Genomic DNA, 18,113 nt, shown 5'->3' with positions numbered 1-18,113 from the left:
GCTAGTTTGGTATGGAAAATAGATGAAATTTACTGATGGGTGGAAAATTGAAATGAAAGTGTTTCTCATAAAAGGATCAAAGGAGTAGTTTGAACATTAGTAGCTGTTTAGCATCATGTCTGAGGGTTGGTTCTTCCCTTCCTATTCTAGAAACTTTATGAAGTCTGGGCATAGCCAAAGGTGTAAGCTCTTAGCGTAAGCCAAAAGGCTCTTGGCTAGGATTGCCAACTCTCATCTGGGAAATTCCTGGAGATTTGGGGGTGGGGCCTGTGGAGAGGGGTATTGGAGGAGGAATTTCACCTAGAATCTATGGTATGCCGTACAGTCTGTCCTCTGAAGCTACAATTTTGTCCAGGGGAACTGATCTCTATAGACTGGAGATCACTTGTAATTCCAGGAGAACTCCAGGCCTCACTGGGAGGTTGGCAACTCTGCTCTGCTCTTGGCACTTTTGCCTCTTCTTTCTTCTGATGAGACTAGGCCTCCTAATTTCCCAGTTGGGGTGAGAGATCCCTGCCTTGACTTCCTGGAAAAATTAAATAACAGCAGTATTGTGGGTATGATGATGTCACTTCCAGGGAAAACCCAGAAGTGATGATTGGTAGCTCTAGGAACTACTGGTTTTCCCAGGAAGTGATGAAGTCACACCTGAAAGGCTCCCCCTCTGTCCCCACCCCCAATCCTCCTACCAGTTGCCAGGCTTCGATTAGCATTCCTAGACAGGAGAGCCAAGGAGGCCAGGATCTGCCCAAGAGGTTCTTGTAATTTGTTTGTCTAGTGTCCGTTGGTTTATTCATGTAATGTGCTTTTCTTTTGTCAGGTTGTAAACTCTCAAATGAGGAAACAAAGAAATTTAAGAAAGAAAACTGTTTGGATTCTTCTCCAAATATAAGGCAACTCCAGTTCTGCCTTTGGTGAGAGGCTCTACTGTGTCTGCTTAGCACCCATAAATGTGCTCCCCTGCATTGTGGGGTAGTAGGTATCACATGCTGCCTTTGCCCTGAAATCACAGGGGTTTCACTCAAGGGGTTTTTGTTGTTGTTGTTGGAGTGGGCAGAGATGGTTGTTTTGTCTGAGGTATTAAGGTTTGACATTTCCCTGGCCACCTGGCGTTTTCTGCTGTGGCAGGCAAAATCCAAGCCTCAAATCTATAGTTTTTTTCTGCTAAAGAGGTCTTTCCTGATGATAAGCGAGTGAAACGCAGCATTCCAAATTAATTTTGCCTCTGTCAAGAGATTCTCCCTTACAATTAAATCCTAAGCAGACTTACTCCAGTCTAAGCCAATTGAAATCAGTGGGCTTAGACTGGGGTAACTCTGCTTAGGATCTCTGCTTAGGATACAGTCTCTGTATCATGCATCTGACGAAGAGAACTTGATTCTCGAAAGCTTATGCTACAATAAAATTGGTTAGTCTTAAAGGTGCTACTGGACTCTTTTTGATTCTGCTTAGGATTGCACTGTTATTATGAGGGCCCTGCTCTGCCAAGGTCTGCCAGCTCTTGGGCAGAGACTTGGAAGTTATGCCCTAACTGAACACGGGCACCAGCAAGAGGCTTCAGGCCAGAAGGAGTTTGCCAAAGGAGACATGACTGGGCCAGGTAACAGCAAGAGGTTACAGCTGCTCCTGGGTTGGCTCTAAATGGATCTGGTCATGGGAGGTTCATCTAGAGAAGCAAGCCTTGAATGTAAAGATATCACTGCAGGTATTTATTTATTATTTTTTATTTATTTATAGTCTGCCTTCCTCTCTGAGACTCAAGGCGGATTACATACTGTGAGATTAGTACAATCAGTATCAAGGACATTTCCATACAGTGCCAAGGACATTTCCATAGACAATGCCATAGTCCAAATAAATACAGTTTACAAAGCCATAGCATTAGCAAGCATCCAATACAGAGTTGAAGTAATGCTGAAACAGAACATAATCAATTCTAGGATGACATTAAACAACATGACGCACAGGTGGTATATAGGAGTACAAATTTAAAGCAACAGATAATATGTAAGGCAATATAGTGGCGAAGTCTACGGTTCCTAGCTCATTAGTGGAGCATCTGAGACCCCCTCCCTACAATACCGCCCTCCTAGCTGAGTCAAAAGCCTTTTTGAATAATTCCATTTTGCATCATTTGCAGAAAGCCAGGAGAGTAGGGGCTCTCCTGACCTCCTCAGGCAGGCCGTTCCACAGGGTAGGGGCCACCACAGAGAAACAGTGGTGGTTTCTGTTTATGTATGGCTTGTGGGCTATAATAAATATAGACTGACTGATTACCCTTCAGCAACATGAGACACAAGATTTTACAGAAGCAAGAATGAAGCCGTGAGAAACCTGAGACCCCAGTGTTCTGGAATGCCAAAGATTGTTACCGAAAGATGCTTGTAGCTCGGCAATGTGGGAGCCTGCCAGTTCTAGAAATCACAAAGTCATCAAGCTTCATAGAAAGTGTCTGCCATTAAATCCCAGAAAGTATTAACCTATCACTTAGCACTGTCCAGGCTATATAATTTGTCCATTCTTCTGCAGAGAGAAGAATCTTTATGGCTACTTGACCCCTGGGTAACACGTAAGAGTAGAGCCCTCTGGGTCAAGAGCACAGCCCTGTGCATGCCCAGGGGTGGAAGTATGGGGTGGAGGGCACAGCATTTTAGTGAGTCCAGGATAACACTAAACCAGTTTATTCACTGATGTTGGACAGCTTGAAAAAGAGGAGAGAGGACGGTTGCCCTTTGGTTTTCTGGCAATTTGCCTGAAAACAAAACAAAAAAAGCAAACCAGCCAGGCTGCTATTTTTTCCCCTTGCCAGCCCAACTCCCACATTGCACGTGTCTGTGAATTCTATGCCTTGTATAAAATAAACCATTTGCATAATGAACTTTTATTTTGCATAATTTGTTCTACTTTTTCGCACTTAAAAAAAACCCAGTCTGCTCATTCCGAGGAGACACTCAGTCATCAGTCACTGCCTCCCCCAACTCAAGTTCTCTGTTCAAGGCAAAAAGAATATTGAAGTGTATCTTTAAGAGAAGAAAAATTGCAGAGGGAAGATTTCCCAGGGTGGTGGTGGGGGGCTACCTGTTTAATCACAGGTTAATTGCCATGAGCCAAGTGTCTGGGACAGACTCTTCCAGGCTGGCTACACAAGAGAACGGATAAATAAATAATGTATTGTCTTTCAAAGTCACTGTGTGCAAGTTACACGGAGATGGTAATTACGTTTTTTAGAGATGCAATTACTGGGCAATGTGGTGGAACGTGTAATTTCAGAGTATTGACACAGCCCTTCCCCAAGAACCGGCTTCCTGCATAGGGAAGAGGGTCAGATGCTAACATCTTACTGAAAAGAGGTCAAAAATCAAGAGCTCCTGCCGATTTTGAACAAGCTGCAGGTAGGCAGCTCTTCCATACTGTATTGTCATCATCACACATAAAGTGAAATGACTTGTCCCCTGGTAAATTTCATAATTAAACTTACAGAAATGACTGCCAGAGGATACAATGACAGCCAGTTAATTAGGGGGCTTTAAGAGGGAATTAGACACATTCACCGAGGATAGGACTGTTAGTCATAATAGCTAAACAGAACCTCCATGTTCAGAGACAGTCTATCTTTGATTACCAGATTCTGGTTGACAAAACAGAGGGAGTCTTCTGTAAGCTTCTTAGAAGCCACTGTTTGAAATAGGGATGCTGACTGAGATGGACTTCGGGCATGATCCAGCAAAGCTCTTCTTATGTTTAATGTGGAGCATCTCTATTTATTTATTTACAAGCTTATTAGTTGCTTTTCTAATAAAAAGTACAATGCAGAAATGAAAAATTGCACAAAATCCCTAACCCTAGACAAAATTATGTAATCATCAAGTGTTCAGACTCCAGACGGCTTATGGGATAGCCCGCGAGTAAAGATTTGCTAGCACATCTTCTCTCCTTAGGTTCAAATTAACAAGTAATTTAAACAAGTAGTGTAGGTTACCTGATAAACCAAGAGCGGACTAGCAGCTGCAGGGGCCCAATTCAGATTGGGAGACAGGGGAAAGGAGTCTCAGTCTCCTCTCCCCTCTACCACTGCCTTACCCAAAATTGCGCTGGGGGGCACTATTTGCCCCATTTTAGAGCTGCATATATAGCTCCCAAACGGGTCAAATAATGCCCCTCCCAGCTGTTTAGTGTTGTGAAAACAATGTGGGGTGAGGGTTGAGGTCTCTTCCCCCCATGACATGGTCTCGTCTGAATTGGGGCCCTGTGATGCGTTATAAATTAATTCCCTGCAGCTACTGGCTGGCTGTGGGGAAAGTGAGTGAAGTCCAGGAATCCACACCCGACTCATTAAAAAAAGCAATGTCTAGTTTGCTTCTTACTTGTGTGGGAGTTATATTGAATGTGTGTGTTTGTTATGTGCTGTCAAGTCACCTCCGACCTATGGTGACCCTAAGAATGAAAGACCTCCCAAATGTCCTATCATTAACAGACTTGCTCAGATCCTGCAAACTGGAGGACGTGGCTTCTTTTATTGAGTCCAGCCATCTCCTTTTAGGTCTTCCTCTTTTCCTACTGCCTTCCACTTTTGCTAGCATTATTGACTTTTCCAGAGAATCTTGTGTTTTCATGATGTAACCAAAGTACGACGGTCTTAGTCCTGTCATTTTAACTTCTAGGGAGAATTCAGGCTTGGTATGATCTAGCACCCACTTATTTGTCTTTTTGGCTGTCTGTAGTATCCGCAGAACTCTCCTCCAGCACCACATTTCAAATGAATCAATTTTCTTCCTGTCAGCTTTCTTCACTCTCCAACTTTCATATCCATACATGGCAATGAGGAATACCATAGTCTGGATTATCGTGATCTTGGTTCCCAGAGAGGTGTCTTTATCTTTAAGGATCTTATCTAGCTCCCTCACAGCTGCTCTTCCAAGTCTCAATCTTCTTCTGATTTCTTTCTGCCCTTTACCTTGTCACAGCTTCAGGATGAAGAGGGCACAGGAAGTAGATTGAACTCCCAGAATCCTTTGCTCCAAGCCTACTGAGCTCTTCTTTCAATTTCCAGTGGTCCCCAGCCTTAGACATGATCTCTCTTGTGAATGTTGCATCAAACACATATGACAATGAAGCTTACTGTGTCTAACTATGATGTTCATCGAGTGAGCCAGTCACTGGGTCTATTTCTTTTGGCATAGAATAACTTGAACGCTTTTCAAACGGGTTTGCATAGTTTTTTCCCCTGGAAACTGTGCACACACAAATACACTACAATCCAAATAGATTGGCTGCCTCTAACATCTCTAAGGACTACTTAGATTAACACCTAACCGAATGATTTTTTTTTTAAAAAACCCCACAATGTTTATTTGTAACTGTTTTATAAGATTTGTGACTGATTTCATGGTCTATTTAAACAGTTGCCTATCAAGCAGAGCAGTGGCACAACAAGGATGGAGGGAGTGGAAGCCAACTGGGTTGTGTGACAATGCACATATGTGGCAAGCCGATTACACTGTACTGAGCTGTTAAGAAGGGTAATCCAACCTGAGAAACCACCATGAACAGTTCAATGCAGATGACTAGTCTGCTGAAAAATGGGCTCCCTGTTTGCAACTGGTGGACAGGACATGAGCCAAACTGGCAGGACTTCAAGCAGCCCTACTGTTTCTGCCTGGGTGCTGTTTTCACTCAGGTGCTACTCTTCATGTGGTCACGGGAACCAGTTGGCCTCAGATATTACAATCCGAGTCCTAGGCTCAAAGTCTGCTATAGATTCAAGATGACTGGAGTGCAGTGCAGAAGAACATAGTCCAAGAAATGGCCCATTTCTCCAAGTCTCCAAGTCCCCAAGCAAGCTGCTGAGTCAGTTCCCAAATGAGCTTGATTCCGAGGCAACCCATGCATTTCCTCAGCCAGAGGACCCTTCAGGGAATTCTGCGGATGCTTGGCTTGTCGGAGCCTGGGAGCAGCACTGCTGGCAAGCTTCAGACTTGAAAGCTGCTGAAGCTAGAAGCTGGTCAAGCTGGCAGTGAGGATGCCATCCACTCCAGTTGCAGAGCCACCCTCTACTTCTCCCCAGATTGCTTGAAGCGTTGTCATCTGTTCCCCTTGAGGCCTTTGGGCCACATGCAATGGACTGCCATCATGACACCTCCCTCCAGTGTCATGCCACGCCCAGCTTTGATGTGTAAACATCTGGTGGGGCTGCTTGGGATGCAGAAGTGCTCGGCAGCTATCTGCAGACACGGGGCTCCTGACTACATGCAAAGAGGAACGTGCCAATAAAGTTACTGGGATGGGTGCAAAAGGAGGGGCAATGTAATGGTTGCCTACTCAAATCTAGGCTTTAAAGTCCAACCCTGAGTCACTCCAGTGAAATTGCCTGTGACCCCACCCTGTTTCTAGATATTTTTTTTTGCAACTGAAATGGCGAGAAAGCACACACACAAACATGTACTCCGGTTTGTCATGGTAAAATTGCCCTGCCAAAGTGAGAGTTTTGTCAAGAGGAAGGGGCGCTGGTGAGGGCATGATCCACTCCATGGCTTGGCATTTCAGTTGCATGACCGATGTGTTGGAAAGCAGAGCTGTTGACCCAATCAGGCTTGATCACCCTGGGCCATTCATCTTATTGACTGGCAAAGTACTTGCCTGCTCTAGCAAGGGAGGACGCGGCATATTACGAGCCAAAATGCACTCAGAGCCTGAAGCTGGAAGAAACACAGTGCATGAATCAGTCCTCCTTTTCTCAGGGGGAAAGAACCAAGCGAGCCAATTAATGCAACATGTTTGTACTTCCACAAATGTTTTGTTACTAATAATATTTCCGTGGGACTCATCCATCATGCAAACGTCCACGGAATCCCAAACGTCATTTGTGAATGATTCAGATTTACTCATATGTGATCAGGGCCTGGAATTAATGAAGGCAGATGGGAGGTTCACGTAAACAGGATTATTTTGAGTGTGTGCAGGAAACTGCTTGGTGACCTTGGTAGGTGAGGAAGGGGATTTTGCAATGCATAGAGATGCCATGGAGCTCCCAGCAGATGGACACACTGTTTTTGACAGGGGTGATCAGTTGTGAGCCTAGCCTCGGATCTCCTTGCCTAACTACAGTCTGACTCACGTATCTGCCAAATAGCTTTCTAGATGTGCAGCAACTGTGGTGGTGCCTTGCTGATGCTTTTGTTGGATCAGGTTGTGGAAGGGAACTCTGACATCTGCAAGGCTGTGAGAAAACTCGCAGGCACAAAATAATGTTGATGACAGTTATAGAAGAATTACTAACAGACTTTTAAAAAAAACAGTCACTGTGTGATCAACTGGTTTGCTCACCATTTAAACAATTCTCTGCCAAACAGCATGCAATGGTGACAGATGGAACAAGGGTAAACTAGGACAGCTATCAGGCTGTGTGAGAATGCTCATGTGTGAAATTCTGCCAATTGCACAGCATGATACTGTTTGAATATGAAGAAAATAACTCAGTGAATGGGCTCAAGCTGGTCACAAACAGCCAAACTGATGGACAAAAAACCCTATTCCCCTGCTCAAAACTGGCAATCAGAATGTGAACCGAACCATCAGCAGTTCAAGCATCCCTAGCTGTGAATACTTTGTCGTGAGTGCAAATAGGAGCCAGAATACACCAGCTCACTGTATACTAGCTATGTGTTTGGAGAGGAGAGCAGGATTGCACCTTCTAGCTCACCCCCACTTATGCATAGACAACCTAATGTTGTCACTGATGTCTACAATCCTCAGACACATACACATGAAGCTGCCTCATAATGAATCAGACCATCGGTCACTCTAGATCAGTATTGTCTACTCAGACTAGCAAGAGCCCTCCAGGATTTCCAGGAGAGATCTTTCATATCACCAGCTACCTGATTATTTCAGTTGGAGCCACCAGGAATTGAACATGGGTCCTTCTGACCCATGGCCCCTCCCCATACCCAGTGTCCACACAACTGGGAATGCCACTTTTCAAGGGGGTCCTGATTTCAGGCAGTTTGTCAGGTTCTGTGTCAATAGTTCAAGCTGAATACACAGGTGGATACAGGGGTGTCTTCTTGTGTGTACAGCATTTGTGACCTTGGGAAGCAGGTAGGGGCAGTTCCCTCTGGATTTCAAAGTGAAATTTAATTTCAATTCCAGTTGAAATTTAAAGTGAATTGGGAACACTGAGCAAGCATTTGAAGTTGTGACAAGGCTTGAGGATTTTTGCATAGCCCTTTTTAAAAAGACAAAGTGTCTCTTTGCAAATCCAAGCACGAGACTGGACCTGGGAAGGGAGAGGTGGATTTGCTAAACATGGGGTGCAATAAAACATGGGGCAGATTCCACAGATAATGCTCTGCCTCACCCAATCCAGACTACGGCACAGTACAGAACAGACAAAACAGATGATCAGAGAAATTGAAATGAGAAGTTATAACACGTGCAGAATCTCTCTCTCTCTCTCTCTCTCTCTCTCTCTCTCTCTCTCTCTCTCTCTCAACACACACACACATCACGCACACACACACACATATGCACACACCAGTAAAATTAAAGAAACAGACAATCCCCCCCCCAAAACACACACACACACTGATACGCATACTCAAGAAAGAGACTCAGAACTGCCTACCTTTCTTGCACAAATGTAATCACACATGACACCTCAAAGACAAATAGCATATAACAGAAATGTTCCGGTCCTCAGCAGCAAGGCTTAGAAATGTGCTGCAGAGCAGGGCAACAGCAAATGTCTGGAAATATGATAACCAAAACCTTTTCGTTCCATCTTTTCTAAAATATGCTTTAATTGTTCCAGAGCAGTAGCTGCATTAGTCAATTGCAGCAACATAAATCAGAGGTCCAGTGACACCTTTTGTTAGTTTTGTTAGTTTTTTTAACAAAAGGGACTACCAAAAAGCTTATGTTGGAATAAACTTTGTTAGTCTGTAAGGTGCCAATGGACTTCTGCTTTATAAGGAAAATTATTCATTCTGATCACTTTGTGAGTGGTGCAAGCATCAGACCCCGATCTGGGAGACCCTGGTTTGAATCCCCACTCTGTCATGGAAGTTTGCTGGGTGACCTTGGGCAAATTTCTCTCAGCCTAACCTAAGCTTGTTCTTGTAAGGATAAATTTGACAGGGAGGAGAACAATATTGTAAATTGTTTTGCATCCCCATTGGAGAGAAAAGCAGAGTATAAATACATAGAATGATAAATAAAATTCTACTAATTCTGTTGAATCCGGTGGCAACTTTCAAAAGGATCCTATAGTACCCTCAATTGCTATCTCAGTATTCAGTAGCAGCATCCGGATGCCTGTAAGTGATGCTTTGAAGCCTCTAGTTTGGTGTAAATCCAGAGCTGCTGCAGACAGATCTTTGGTTCATTGCAACCAGCTTTTCTCAAGTTCTCAGCCAAAGCTAGTGGGCTCGTCTAAGCAGGTATGCAGGGCCAACTCAACCATTAAGCAAACCTAGGGAATCGCCAAGGGCCCCAGAGTCGGAGGGCACCAAAAAGCCTGTGTTAACTGAATCAGGCTATTGGCCTAACTAGTCTGTGTGTAAAGTGCTGTCAAGTTGCAACTGACTTACGATGACCCCCTCATGGGTTTTAAGGCAAGAGACATTTTCATTGCAATCCTAAAAAGAATTACACCAGTCTAAGCCCATTGAAATCAATTGGTTTAGACTGGCATAACTCTGCTTAGGATTGTGCTGTTAGAGTTGGTTTGCTGTTGCCTCCTTTGCATAGCAACTCTTGGTGGTCTCCCATCCAAGCACTAACAAGGGCTGGCCCTGTTTAGCTTCTGAGATCTGATGGGCCTGGGCCATACTATCAAGCCTAGGGTTGCCAAAACCTGGGGGAAAATATCTTCTGACTCTTTTAACAGGAGTTTAATGGGATGATGTCTCACTTGTCTCTCTATTGAATGGAGTGGGGGAGCAAAGCAATAGCTTGTTGGGGGTAGCAAAAACCCTTGGGCCAGCCCTGTATGTTTACTGCACTGTGGAATCTAGTTCTGGATCTTGTGGTATGCTAGCCATTGATTCTCTACACAATAATGCAGTAGATACATACCTTCATTTTTTCCCCCTCTCCCAAGAGGCGCTTTTGCTCTTAGCGTGTCCATTTATACTACTTGTTAGCCTCATTGGCCAATCGGATTTGTCACTTCTTTGTTTCTCTGCAACTCCCTTCAGTTCAGTCACTGCTCCTGGTCTCATTTATTCTGCAAGGATGCTTCTCTAATATAAACACAAAAATGTGTTTTTGTCAAGATGCTAACTACAGCACGATTGATCCAAATTTAGTTTGGAAGTCATTCATTCAGAAATCTGTGCTGTCCTTACATTGGAAACAATCCCAACAGCCCCACAGCACAGGAGCTATGCCAAATTATACAGGAATTAAGTATAGAATTACTTGCTGTTCCGTTTATCCCAAAGGGTTAAGGCAGGCTGTAGATTAAATGGGGTTCATGCATCAAAAAGGACTCCTAGCTGAATTACTGAAAATACACAACTTATGAATGTTTGGGGGATAACTCATTCATTGTAATATACTGTATTTGTTTTAATATACTATAGCTTTGCCATTTTTATTCTAAGCTGACTCAGAAGGACTGGAATCATGCTACTTAGCATTTACTTAACAGTCGCTGGACACAAAGTCCTTCTCTTTCCCCTACCTGCGTTGATGCTGTTGGGCTTCAGGAAGGGCTGACCTGTGCTTAGGGCAAGGGCTGAAGTGGACAGGAAGGAGCCACAAGGCCAGGATAACTATTTAACTCTTTAGCTGCTGCTATGTGCAGCCTGAGCCACCCTGCTGTGACTCCATTGACTGCTGTTGAGTCCTCGAACTGCTCCTCCCCTCTTCCACCACTGCAGGTGCCAGACTGCAGAACAACACCTGTCAATGCCAGACTGCCAGATGCCCAATACTTCCTTGCTGAAATGAGCATTATCTCAGCAAATACATGTTCCCGGTCTTGCAGGTCACTGGCAACAAGTTAGGGTCAGGTTGGCCGTTCCAGGACAGAATTAATGCCTTGGCCCCAGCTCATCTACTTTCCCTAGAAAAAGCCACCCATCCTATCAGCTATTTTTTTTTTACAGCCAGCTTACTTCCCTCTTGAAAACCCTCTTGGTGCAGGGAGGGGGGAGGGGATCAGTTCAAATGGGGATGTGCTAAGGAGTTCTGAAAAAAACAGCCAGGCCACTCTGACAAAAGTAGCAGAATATTTGGGGGTCTCCATTAGGGCTGCCTACTCTGGGTTGAGGGATTCCTGGAGATCTGGAGGTGGGGCTTGGAGAGGGCAGGGTTTGGGGAAGTGAGGGACCTCAGAGAAGTATAATAGCCTAGAGACCACCCTTCAAAGCAGCTATTTCCTCCAGGAGACCCGATCACTGTCCTCTGGAGATCAGTTATAATTTTGGGAATTCTCCAGGCTCCATGTGGAAGATGGCAACTCTAATTTTCAGGCACACCCTGATGCAGTCTTACTGCCTGAGTGATCCTACGGGAACAAAAAAAAATCACTCACCGTTTACCTTCCAGTTTTTTTGTGTGGAAGGGGAACGAAATAGAGCTGAAGAATGCATGAGAGATGTATAAGGAGGGTTGCCAACTTTGTGAAGATCTGGAAACCTTTCATGGACTTTCTGTATGTAAAAGAGAAGTCAGAGCTAATGATTTGCGGATTTGAAAATTAGACTTGTAAGGCAGGCAATAAATAATAGGCTGAAATATGGAAAAAATGTAGATATCTTCACAGTAAAGTTGAAGTTATATATTTAGAAAAGGTACGGGTATTACGGAAGAGTTATTGATTAAGTAATGAGTTTAAAGACATTCTGTAAAATGTACAAAATGGTATATCTCCCTCTATGTTCTCTTTTCATTCGTTTTTCTTTTCTTTTTTTTTTGGTGTGTTTATGTTCCTGTTCCTTCATGTGAATCTTTGCTTGTTATCTCTTGTAATAAAATAATAATAATAATAATTTTTAAAAATACATGATAGAGAGATGTATAAGGAGCGGGGGGCACTGACAAGCACCAAGCAAATCCTGCAGCAGGGATGGAGCACTTGTGGAGAAACAAGCCCGTTTTATTTGCATCCTATCCCAGAAACTGTGCAAGAAACACCAGTGACAAGGAAAACCCTTTCAATAGGAGTGAGTCACACCAACAGTAGGAGAATGACTAACAAATGATGTGGTTTTGCTTTACAGTCTCCTTACAAAAGGGCTTGCACGTCGGCTGGGTGTATGTGTGTTTTTACATGAGCAATTCTATATATTGTAAAAGCAGACCCTGAAAAGGGAGAGTCAATCACACCATGTTCATGATATTTCCTTCACTGTCATGTCGAATGCAATGCACACTTGGCTGAAAACATGCTGCTGGGAGACAATTGTCCCAAGAAAAGCTAATTCCAGATTTTGGGTGTCATGGGCACCCAGTGCCCAGATGCCCCCTTCCCACCTGCTTTTCAGTGTGGATCCCTTCTCCACCTGCTCATGAGCCCTCTCTCTTCCTGTGCTGAGACCTGCCCATTCTGCCCGCCTATCTTTTCCTCTCTAGTGTGGGGTAGTACATGCAGCTGGGAGTGCTGCCTATGTGAACTGCCTATCGTCCTTTCTCTGGTGGAGATGGTCGAAATCAAGGTCATGCGCAATGAAAGAAAACACTGTGCTTGAGCTCCATGCGTTTTCTTCACCTTACCTATCTCACAGGACTATTGGGAGGGTGGAAGGGGGAAGTGTATGCTGTACTGAGCTCCCTGGTTGAAGGACAGGATTAAAATATATTCTCTACGAAGAGAGATAGACAAAACTGAGACCTCTCCACCAAGAAGACCCTGCCTTAGTAGAATCCAAAAAGCCACAAATACATTCCATGTAGGATCTTTATTAGGACCCACCCAATGACATTTGCAAGCATTCTGAAGTTCCCCATAATTCTTCATCAGGATAGATTTACAAAATTTAAAAAAGGAAAGAAGTAGATTTTAAACAAATTCCCATGTTGTGGTGTTAGATATTGTGTTCTTGGGTTTTTGGATGTGACTTTTGGACCAACATGGCTATGGACAACCTACCTGTAAGGGTATGAGGTTCAGAGAGTCTGGCACAGATCATAAATGTTGGGCAGACTTGTGAGGAGCTGGCAGATGTAGAGTCTATATTCAAAACAGCCATTTTCTCCAAGAAAATGAGTCATTGTCACCTGGAGATCAGTTTAATTCCCAGACCTCCAGGCCCCACCTGGAGGCTGGCAACCCTACTCTTAAATTCTCCCAGCAGTCATGTTGGTGCCAAGTCTCTCTGCTTTTGAGCTGTGGCCCAGACGTTTCCTGGGAAATATATGGGCTATTTCTGTTTACTGTCCCTGCCGTTCCAAACACATTACCTCTTGGTCATCTGTTTTTGGTGAACAGTGTTTTCTTTTTCCTGCCAATGGCCATTAGGCTTCCATTTAGATTTAATTTATTAGATTTGCATGGCATCAACGAACACTGAATGCAAAAGGGGAAGAAAGGGCCTAACCGACCTCTGCTGCATAACAATCTCCTTCCTGCAAAAAAGAAAGGCATTACTTTGAAATGTAGGAATGCTCGGATGTGTTTGTTAGTGAGCAAATGTTTCTTCTTTCTCATAATTCCCATGATAAGGGGGGGGGGGGTCAGCATTATTCCCCTGGTGGGGGCAGGGGATCATCTACCCTCTGCTCCCATTGCCTGCCACTGATCAGAGCATTGGTGGGGGGGGGGAACATTTTAAAAACCTGCACCATCATGTGTGGCGTCACATCACTTCTAGTAAAAAACTGGAAATGACATAAAGTTGCTCTAGGAATTGCTGGAAACTCAATGATTTCACCATAGAGCTTCTGGTGATTCCTAGAGCTACCTATGTCACTTCCTTTTTTTCAAACAGAAGTGTTGGGATGCTGCAGCCAACATCACGCCTCACTCCCCCATATCCCTCCCACAGCCCTCCCACAGGTTGCTAGGCACTGCCTAGCACAGCTAAGTAGCTGTGTTTAAAGGGTTATGTTGCAAAAGGCTTTAAGCTGCAAAATACCTTCCTACCCACAAACACAGGAGCATAAGCAATGTTCTTTGAGTATTGCAAATAACACTCTGTTCATCTGTGCTCATCATAAAACTGACTGAATGTCCTGCAATTTCAGATGAATTGGGATCTTTAATTTTTTTTCTTTTAATAGCTTTATTAAAAAGAAGAAATAAGCATTTATGAGGGTGAGATCACTGAAAGCCTTGCTGTATAACGTACAAACATTCAAAACTCAGTTCTTCTTAAATTCATCCAATTGGCATAAATAAAATCAGGAACTAAGTTGGCAATATGTTTTGAGTTATATGAAGAATGTGCACAAAATTCATTTCCAGTTCATTTTTGTTTTAAAATAGTTATTTTTCTTTATTTCTATCTCTTATAAATGTTCATCTTGCTATATGTGATTTTTGTTGACATGGGTTTCAGTGGAAAATACATTTCCAGCTGCGGCTTTTTTTCTCTGTCCAATTGGGATGAAATGATCAGAGGCAGCACCAAAAGACCCTCCATTCCAGACTTCCAGCAGATAACAGAAAGCATTCCCTTTCTTGAAGGGCAGGTGCAAGGAGACAAGAATTGATGTCTTTCCCCTCCTTTCTGGGATACATAAATGGTGGATAGGCCTGATTCTTAAATAAAAATGCACTGTGCAGGCATGGAAAGTGAAACTGTGCTCCTTCCATGTCTTAACCCTCTGTGCACTGTTGCCTGTTTTTCTCCTAGACCGTACAACTCTGTTGGTTGGTAAACTTCCCTGTCAGTTATATTATCTGCCAAATCACTCTATCCTCATTGTTCCATTGCCCTCTGACCTTCTTGAAATTTAAGACAGACTGATTGAATTCTATCTGATCTGAAGGTTCCCCAGTATTACAAACTGTTGTTATTTTTTCAATTAAGATTAGTTATAATTAGTTATAATCAGATTAGTTATTCAAAAAAACCCAAACCATCTGAATGTCTGCAGCCCAGTTTCTGTGAAGGAAGGAAAGTTATCAGCTTGGTAGGGGTTGCAAGCATTCATAAGGCCAGGCAAAGAACTGGGAATAGGTTCCGAGATGCAGGGAAGCTAAGCAACAGTGAACCCAGAGGTAAATATCTGACACTGAGGGAAGGGTGCTGAGTAGTTAATAAACTGAGAAAGAAGAGACTGAAGGAGATACTGAAAGAGGCTGGAAGAACAGAAGACAGAATTGAGAGTCTCTCTACACGAGACATCTTACAAGAGACGCTGACGTGCAGGGAGACACAACGTTAGCCGGGAAGCATAATTAAAAATTTCACCTGTCTACACCAGCCCGCAGAGATCGCTTCTCAGAAGTTTGTTAATTTCATCTTCACCTCCAGAAAGGGGAGGTGACAATGACAGAGCCTTCAGGGCTGATCATAAAGGCATCTCTGAGAAACTTCAGAGCACCTGGGGATTCAGAGATGTAGGCTGGGGCAAAAACAAAGTTTTGGGGCCTTTCTCCTGCACTCCCCTAAAATGTGGTCTTATGAATTGGGAGCCTAGATGCATGAGAAATGGGTTCCCAGCAGTGTGCCATGTTGCTGATGGCCTCGAAGTCCATTCAGGGAACCCAGATCCAACCCCTGAAAAATTATCTCTTCTAGTTTGGTGCAAAGGTCGATACACAGTGTGGCTGCAGTGGCAGGACGGTGTTAGGATTTGGATCCTAACGTCCTCCTTTTCACCTGTGAGGGGGGGGGGGATGATTCTTTTCCTCCCACCTCAGACCCCCATATTTTGCACCCCCTGGTGTTCATCTCCCTCCCACCCAGAAACAGGTGAGGGGAAGGCAGGAAGTGTCCTTCTGTGTTGTAGATACATAACTTGGGATCTAAGATGGGTTTGAATCCTGCAGGAGCCCGGAAGTTCACTGTCAGAGCAATCTTATACAGAGTTACTCCAATCTAAGCCTGGTGGTCAATTCTGCATAGGACTGCCCTGTAACTGACCTTCGGCCAGCCAGCCATTCTCTCTCAGTGAAACCTACCTCACAAGGTTGTTGTGAGAATAAATTGGTGGTAGTGGGGAATCATATATGCTGCTATGAGCTCCCTGGAGGATGGATAAGGGGTGGGGGAGTAACGATAAGAAAGAAATACGGTGGTCGCCAATAAGTTTCATTTTGAGGTGTTGGTGATTATCTTCAAAGGACCATTTCCCCTCTTATTTCCCTGTACATCAAATAAGATCCCCCAGTGATTGCCTATTTGGGTTCTTCCCCTTCATAAGGCTGCCTACTTGGCATCTGCTTAGATTTGCCAACCTCCAGGTGGTGACTGGAGACCTCCCAGAATTCTAACTGATCTCCAGATAACAGCAGGCCAAGCTACAAGTGACGAATGACACAGGTTGGACACTTGTCAGTTTCCCTCAAGTTTTGATGGGAAATGTAGGCATCCTGGTCTTGCAGCTTGGCTCTCCAACTGCTGTCCAATGGACTTTTCAACTGTCACTTGTCCAACATTCTGCCAAGCTGCCTACATTTCCCATCAAAACTTGAGGGAAGCTGACAAGTGTCTGACCTGCGTCATTCGTCACTTATAGTTTGGCCCAGAGATGACAAATCCACTGGAGAAAACGGCTCATCTGAAGGGTGGATGTTTAGACAGACAGACAGAGATTTGCCTGTATATGTATATGTATATGTATATGTATATGTATATGTATATGTATATGTATATGTATATGTATATGTATATGTATATGTATATGTATATGTATATGCAGGGCTTTTTTTCAGCAGGAATGTGGTGGAATGGAGTTCCAGAACCTCTTGAAAATGGTCAAATGGCTGGTGGCCCTGTCCCCCTGATCTCCAGACAGAGGGGAGTTTAGATTGACCTCCGTGCCGCTGAGCGGTGTGGAGGGCAATCTAAACTCCCCTCTGTCTGGAGATCAGGGGGCGGGGCCACCAGCCATGTGACCATTTTCTCCGCGGGCAAACCACTGAGTTCCACCACCTGTTTTCCCAGAAAAAGCCCTGTGTATATGTATATGTATATGCCTAGAGCCTAGTCCTTTGCAAGTGTAGCTCCCATTTTGTGGAATGAGCTCCCAGAAAAGGGGAGGGGCACCATTTTTAGAAAATTTCAGGAGGCTCTGTAATGCCATTTTATTTGCTAGGGCTTTTAACAAGGTTTGGGTGGCAGGCGTTTCCTTGGAGAGGGAGAGTTAACAGGGTTCTCCTGTATTGTATAAAGTTTTAATTTGGCATTCCCTTGGACTGCAAGGGAAAGGTGGCATATAAATGTTTTCATAAATAAAACACCTCCTCGGCCTGTCTCACCACATAGATAATTTGGTGTTCTGGATTTGATTAGAAAGGGATGCATCTGTTTACTGGAGGTAAAGCTGGACAGGGACATTCAGGGCCATCTGACGCAGAGTTAGATTGACTCATTATTGTCAATGGGCTTATAAGAGTATAACTCTGTTTAGGATTGCACTATGTATGCATCTGAACAATTATGAGTTTCAGACACCTACAGGTTGCACAATGGTGTTTGAGTGTGTGAGAAAGAGGGAGCTCTATTGTAATTCATTTTCCAGCAAATCTAATTCCAGGGAGTTGGGTGGAAGAAAAAAAATAACATTATCCAAGCGAATTTTGCTGCCTGCTGGAGTCTACATTGAATCTCTGTACCAGCCTCCCACGTTCCAGATGGAACCTTTGAAAGCGACGTAGCAAGGTGGAGCGTAAATGCATCGAGACCCAGAGACAGAGAGAGCTAGACAGGAAATGTGTGTGCTAAGAAATTGAATTTTTATCTGTTTCTATGTAGATTGCGTTTATTCATGTGCTGGCTATTCATCTCCTCCTGCATCACCCGATTTCTCTTTACAAAATTACTTTCCTCCTTTGCCCTAATTTTGTTTGTACAGATAGCAGCTGCTTTCTTCCCTTTCAGTATTTAGAAAGAAAAAAAACACCCGTCTTAAATGATGCGCTAAGTATCCCCGTCAGAAGTTCTAGCAGTTCCCCGACATGCATTAACTTAACTTCTGGCTCCTGCCTGGCTGATTTT

The sequence above is a fragment of the Eublepharis macularius genome, chromosome 15 (genome assembly GCF_028583425.1).
Source record: "Eublepharis macularius isolate TG4126 chromosome 15, MPM_Emac_v1.0, whole genome shotgun sequence".
Taxonomy (NCBI): domain Eukaryota; kingdom Metazoa; phylum Chordata; class Lepidosauria; order Squamata; family Eublepharidae; genus Eublepharis; species Eublepharis macularius.
Note: the sequence above shows the minus strand (reverse complement) of the source record.